Here is a 7,502-nt window from a genome sequence, read left to right as displayed (position 1 = left end):
TCATAACCAGAAGTCATTTTACAAGTTTGGGTTACATTAAAGAGAAAGTATGCGTGTGTTAGGAGAGAGGCTTAGCTACACTGTCCTTCTTATAAAACAGGAAGCAGCCTTGGATTCTCCTTTTTAATTTGTTTAAGGATTAAGTTTTCTCTCAGTCCTCCCCTTCTTTAAAGACATGTCCTCCAAGTGTGTCTCAATGTCTTCTCTAGCTGTGTGTCTGTCCTGAAAGGCAGTGGGTGAAGTTTAGAAGTAGGCTCACTTTAGGCTGATTTTGAAACCTCTGAAGGGCCCCCTGCTGGCCATTAGGAGGAGTGCAGTTTTAAAGCAGCTCCTCTTTGGCCTCCCTTTTTAAAACAAAATGCAACATCCACTTCTAATGTGCAGTTTGTGAGAACACCACAGCTGAGATGTGTCTAAGCTGCATTCCATGTTTGAAACTAAGGGCAACATTTGGCTAATTTAAATTATGTAAAGTGTTTTTTTGTGCAGAGCCCCCGAGTTCAGTGTGACATTAAAACGGTGAAACTAACGCAAATATATCCTTATGAGAAACTGCCTGAGCTGGAGGTGCTGGTGACAGTCCCCTGCGTTATGTCCAGCTCCAATTCACTGTGCAGGTGAACGGATGAAGAAACTCACCCTGCTCCCCTGCCTCCTCTTCCTCTCCCTCTGGCTCCACACAGAGGGGAGTTGAATCCAGAGGAAGCTAGACGTGCCCTTGAAGAGTCAATGCTGTTTTTTTTTATCTTGGCAAGCGCACAGAGTTGGACACTGCACCGTGATGTCAGAGAGGTCAGGACAAACGTCTCAGTGCTAATACTAATGATATTAAGGATCTCTATAAAGAATATTATAACTCCTCCGACGGCGGCAAGAGGTCTGAGAGGGGTCGCATGATGATCAGAGGCCAGATTTATACGCTCAGTTTGCAGCCGTTTACTGGAAAGAAGACAACAGGGGGGAAAAAGATGGGGGAACTTCACTTCTTGTGCCCTTAAAAGTGTGCACTTAAGTGGGCTCACTTTAAAGTGCCTCTTTAGTGCACACTTTTAAGCATACGTCACCAGGCTTGTGTTGCAGATCGAGTCCACAAGAATGCATACCTACACTTTTAAGAGGACACTTTTAAGAGGACACTTCAAAGTGCTCTTCAAAGTGCACACTTTTAAGCATACTTTTAAGTGCACACCCACAATTTTAAGGGGAAACTTTTAAGAGGACACTTCAAAGTGCACACTTTTAAGCATACTTTTAAGTGCACACCCACACTTTTAAGGGGATACTTTTAAGAGGACACTTGAAAGTGCACACTTTTAAGCATACTTTGAAGTGCACACCCACAATTTTAAGGGGATACTTTTAAGAGGACACTTGAAAGTGCACACTTTTAAGCATACTTTGAAGTGCACACCCACACTTTTAAGGGGATACTTTTAAGAGGACACTTCAAAGTGCACACTTTTAAGCATACTTTGAAGTGCACACCCACACTTTTAAGGGGATACTTTTAAGAGGACACTTCAAAGTGCACACTTTTAAGCATACTTTGAAGTGCACACCCACACTTTTAAGGGGATACTTTTAAGAGGACACTTGAAAGTGCAAACTTTTAAGCATACTTTGAAGTGCACACCCACAATTTTAAGGGGATACTTTTAAAAGGACACTTCAAAGTGCACACTTTTAAGCATACTTTGAAGTGCACACCCACACTTTTAAGGGGATACTTTTAAGAGGACACTTGAAAGTGCACACTTTTAAGCATACTTTGAAGTGCACACCCACAATTTTAAGGGGAACCTTTTAAGAGGACACTTCCAAGTGCTCTTCAAAGTGCGCACTTTTAAGCATACTTTTAAGTGCACACTTTTGGTCCTACACTCTTATTTGGACCCTTTGAAGTGGACACTTCAAAGTGCTCTTTAAAGTGCACACTTTGAAGGGTGCTTTATAATGCATTCTTTTAAGTGCACTTTTAAGTTGATATCCTCAAGTGCACATTTTAATTCACTCCTTAATGTTCACACTCATAAGTGCACATTATGATGTGAAATTAGTTTACAACCTGCAAAATTTCACTTCTAAGTGCTTCAAAATAAATGCATTTGAGTGCATTTTAAGTGCACACTTTTACATGAATGTCGTAGTGGTTACTTTAAAGTGAAGTTACATTTTCACACTTTTGGAGCCAAGATAAGGAAACTTTTACAAGTCGGACATGTGACTGTCATTAAAGTGCACTTCAGATTTCAGACTTTTCAGGGCACTTTACATTTTTTTCTAAATTATTGAGAGCCTTCTTAAGTGTGCTTTAAAGTGGGAGCACTTCATTGGTGCATACTTGAGTGCACTTGAAAGTAAACATTATTAGAGAACCTTAAAGCACAAACTTTTTAGTGTAGATTTTAAATGAACACTTCTGAGAGCACTTTAAATTAAACATTTTTAAGCTAAATCAAAAGTGAGCGCTTCTTAGTTCACTTCAAAGTGGTGATCATAGTCTGATCTGACATTTGCAGTTTGTTGTGCAAGGTGATGGAGGGATTTGGCCTTTTTACAACATTTCCTTTCCAGCATTTGACCCCCTTACCCTCCCCTCTTTGACTCACTCCTTCCCTCCCCTCCTCCATCTTTTTGTTTTACCTGCTGTGTTTATAAAAGTTTCTCTGCAGTGTTGGGGTGGAGTCATCAGTGAGTTGACGGCGGTGTGAGGAGATGAACTCCTGGCTGAAAATATTAAAAGCAAACACAGACTCTCTCTCTCTCTCTCTCTCTCTCTCTCTCTCTCTCTCTCTCTCTCTCTCTCTCTCTCTCTCTCTCTCTCTCTCTCTCTCTCTCTCTGGCTTTGTGTTTCTGCCAGGCAGCAGTGTTACATAACCTGACATCAAACGACTAATGACCTTTCTCTGACTTTACTGGACGACGTTCTGGGACGGAGAGGTAAGCACCCATGGGAGCTGTGTGGGCGCGTCACCTGAAGCCTCCAACTTTAGGTGGCTGAGACGGAGGCTTCATCCTCACACAGTCACTCTGTGAGAAGTACTGCCCCTGCAACAAAATACAGCCTGAACTGTGTGTTTGCATTTGTCAGGAGAATCTTTATCATTTTATCCTGTGCGTGCAAACATTATATCTGCATGTGCATTCCTGTGTGTGTGTGTGTGTGTGTGTGTGTGTGTGTGTGTGTCCCTGTTGTTTGTGCTGACCAGAGAACAGTTGCTGACTGCGCTCACCCCAGGTTATTTTTGGGTCATGCAGAGTTGAGTGGCAACACAGAGCTATAAACACGGTCAACCAACTGAAAAAGAAAGAAAAAGTCATCGGAGCAGACATACTCTGAAATGACACATTTACATCACCCCCAACTGCTGATAGCCTCCATGCAAAGCTTCAACCTTTCCTGGATACAAACTGTGGACCAAAGAGGAGACCCAGATGATTTTTACAAACCATCTGAAGCTTTGAAATCCAGCTCTGGAAAAAAAAAAGGGAGATAAAAAGGAAAAGAGAGAGATAAAGAGGAGGAACCAAAGTAGGCTACAGCACACAAAGTGCTCTGGGATGCATGAAGCAAAGGCAGCGCTGCGCTCTGCCCTCTGGTGGTGTGACGGGGGGATGGAGCGTGGGGGAAGTCTCCGTCAGCTCAGAGAACGCTGTGTCCATGAACGGGCCCTGAATACTGATGCCACAGTGCAGGGGTGCAGGAACTGCAGTCTGGCAGGCCCAGGAGGAGCTCTCAGGCCCTCAGACTCTCTGTCCTTTGCAGAGAACAGAGGACTAATGCCTGAGAGTGGATGAGGATTCAGATCTTTGGCTTTCAATAATAGCTGAAACACACTGCTGCACGGCTGGCTGAATACAAGGTGAATCCTACCTGACTACATCAAGATCTGCTGCAAAGCTTTAGTTCAAAAGTGATCAAGTGATAAATTAACTGCTATCACTTCAAATCTCTCAGAATAAGATCCTAATGTTACATTTCTCCTCAGAGTGGATACAGAGGAACAAAACTCAGATCCTAACAGACGTCCAGCATCAGATCGGTGTGTGAGCGGTCACATCGCAGCCCGAGGCCCCCGTCCTGTGTAATAATGGTCCTGTGTGTGTGGTCGACCCCCCGACAGCCCGTCCTCCTGTCAGTCTCCTCGCCGCAGCAACACCCGCTCATTTCCCTCGCTCTGCAGGACCCCCCCTCCCCGCTGACTCGGTGCCAGCCGGCTGAAGCCACTGCCAGGACACACACCTACGCACAGATGCACACACACCTACTTACATGTACAAGCAACTGCACACACTCTCACACACTCCCCATAAATCACAAATGCTTGGCCCTCCTCTCTGCTGTCCCAGCATGCACTGTGGTTACCTGGCTGCCGTCCCACTAGCAACAGCTGCTACCTCAGGACTGGGCTGGAGGATCCACTGCAGGATAGCGCACTCACACTCCGACACACACACACACACACACACACACACACACACACACACACACAGTCAAATAAAGTAGAGACACAGATAAGTCTGGCTTCATTTGTTCCAGACTCTGAAGAGAACTCAATGAAAGAGGACAGAACTCAACCACAGCTGAGGAGGGGGGGGGGGGGCACTGTAACCCTGGAATCTGATTGGCCAACCCTGATGCCCTCCTATGAGAGTAAGGAAGTGAATGGAATATGACAGAATAGATCAAAGAAGAATAGAATGGAACAGATTAGATCAAAGCAGAATAGAATGGAAGAGAAGAGATCAAAGCAAACAAGAATTGAACAGAGTAGATCAAATCAGAATAGATCAAAGCAAACAAGAATGGAACAGATTAGATCAAAGCAGAATAGAATGGAACAGAATATATCAAAGCAAATTAGAATTGACCAGATTAGATCAAAGCAAATTAGAATGGAACAGATTAGATCAAAGCAGAATAGGATGGAACACAGAATAGATCAAAGCAGAATAGAATGGAACAGATTAGATCAAAGCAGAACAGAATAGATCAAAGCAAATTAGAATGGAACAGATTAGATCAAAGCAGAATAGGATGGAACACAGATTAGATCAAAGCAAACAAGAATGGAACAGATTAGATCAAAGCAAACAAGAATGGAACAGATTAGATCAAAGCAGAACAGAATAGATCAAAGCAAATTAGAATGGAACAGATTAGATCAAAGCAGAACAGAATAGATCAAAGCAAACAAGAATGGAACAGATTAGATCAAAGCAGAATAGAATGGAACAGATTAGATCAAAGCAGAATAGAATGGAACAGAATAGATCAAAGCAAACAAGAATGAAACAGAGCAGATCAAAGCAGAATAGAATAGATCAAAGCAAACAAGAATGGAACAGATTAGATCAAAGCAGAATAGAATGGAACGATTAGATCAAAGCAGAACAGTATAGATCAAAGCAAACAAGAATGGAACAGATTAGATCAAAGCAGAACAGAATAGAAAATAATAGATCAAAGCAGATTAGGATGGAATGTTCTGGGGTGCTGTTGGCCTAGCGGTCTAAGCGCCCCACATACAGAGGCTACAGTCCTCGTCGCAGGGGTCTCCGGTTTGATTCCCGGCCGGTTGATCATTTCCTGCATGACTTCCCCTTCTCTCTGCTCCCCACATTTCCTGTCTCTCTTCAGCTTTCCTATACAATAAAGGCAAAAATGCCAAAAATATAACTTAAAAAAAAGAAAGAATGGAATGTTCCTGATTGATCAAAGCTCAATAACAACAGAATACAAATCTTCAACAACAAAATCAACACCAGGAACAACCTCATTATGCCTCATATTAATCTAATCCACATAAAGTAGTCCCTCACATTCCCCCTCTGCCTGTTGACACTGTGGTAAAACCTTAGTGTGGTCTCAGGCTGGTCTTGAGAGGGGGGAAATAATGACAGTTGGCACAGATGTGAGAGCAGCCTGAGGAGATACTGGACCCCGACCATCTCTGATAGGGAGAAGTGGAGCAGCATCCTGTCCCCTATATGAACGCCTTTATTGTCATTGCACATACCGTTAGACTCATCTAAGCCCCCGTCCTCCTCAGGAGACTCCAAACCCATCCTGCTCGGTCGGCTGCTGCCTCTGCTGAGAGCTCATTTTGATGATGGAAGTCTGAGCTAATAGGTTGAAATGGAGCGGACAGGGCTGTGTGAGTCGTGCACAGAGCTGCAGTTTGAGCAGATGCACGGGGTCACAGAGAGAGCGTCTGCTGGGACACCTAACCTCACCTGAGAGGGACGAAGGGGCAATTAATGGCATAATTATGGGCCGTCGACTGTCACATTCAGCGGAGAGGGCGTTATGTAAAGCAGAGCTGTGGGGGAGCTTTGAACTCTGGCTCTCTGTGGGGCAGGAGGGGTCAGAGGTCAGGGCCTGCGGAGGTGGTTATGTAACAGCAGGAACATCTCCGTGACCGTGTGCTGGCCTCAGTGACAGAGGGCTTCACCCTGCTTTTACCTCCGCTGCATCTTCACCTCCTTCTTTTAAGGGCTTATTCTGAGTGCCCTCTTCTCCACGCTGCAGAACCGCTTTACGTCAGAGTCTTCAAATGCAGCTCAGCAGAGAACAAATCGTCCTTCAGCTCCCCTCGCTGCAGGTTAACAGGAACACGACCGGACCTTGAAAATTCCTCCTCGAAATCCACATTTCTGCAAAGAGTGCTGAATATTATGCAGAGAAAGACTCAGGGAGGCGTTTCGCAGGCCGTCTAAAGGGCCCCTCTGAGCCCTCTCAGGGTCTTCCTCATTACCTGCTGAAGAGGAGCTTTTACTTTTGGCACTGATGAGTCAGAATAGATGATGTTGGGGCTTAATTACCGACCGCGCTGTGAGTGCTGGAGTTCTGATGTCAGCCGAATACAAGGCTAGCAGCTCAAGGACACGTATAGCAGGTTAAAACATGCAGCGTTGGCTAAACGCAGGATCTCGCTGTCCATCAGTTCTGCAAAGGTGGCTGCTCGCTCGTCACAGCTGATGTCGACCTTTTCAGCTGCTGCAGAGACCGGACCCTCAATTTAACAGAGTCCAGGCGCTGCAGAGATGCAACTCAGTCTGAGGCTAAGGCATGGCATCAAATTGGAGTAGTTACTGTCTCCTTTGATTTAATTTTACTTTAAAGCTTGCAACCAAAAGCTCATGAAACAGCTTGTTGGGTACAAGTTTATGAAATTAGAGCCAGTATTTACTTGATGCATCAATTTTTATCCTTTTATCATCATGTCTTCCAGCTTTAAACATATCTTCCTTCATTTAACAGCTTGAGTATTCAACTTTGAGCACTTCTGTTATAAATTAATGTTTTAGCTATTTTTCCAAGTAGTTAAGTCTTAATTTTGTGGCTCAATCTTAAAAATAAAAGCAGCTGCACACTAAACTACAACATGAGTGAGGTATGATGCACAAAACCAGGACTAATCCAGCTCTTTGGTGCCCTTAAAAGGATTTTGAATGCCCCTGTTGGACTAACTTTGTCTAAATTCACATTTGCAAACACA

Source organism: Notolabrus celidotus, chromosome 20 (assembly GCF_009762535.1).
Source record: "Notolabrus celidotus isolate fNotCel1 chromosome 20, fNotCel1.pri, whole genome shotgun sequence".
Classification (NCBI taxonomy): domain Eukaryota; kingdom Metazoa; phylum Chordata; class Actinopteri; order Labriformes; family Labridae; genus Notolabrus; species Notolabrus celidotus.
The sequence above is the reverse complement of the archived record's forward strand: the minus strand, read 5'-3'. Positions refer to the sequence as shown.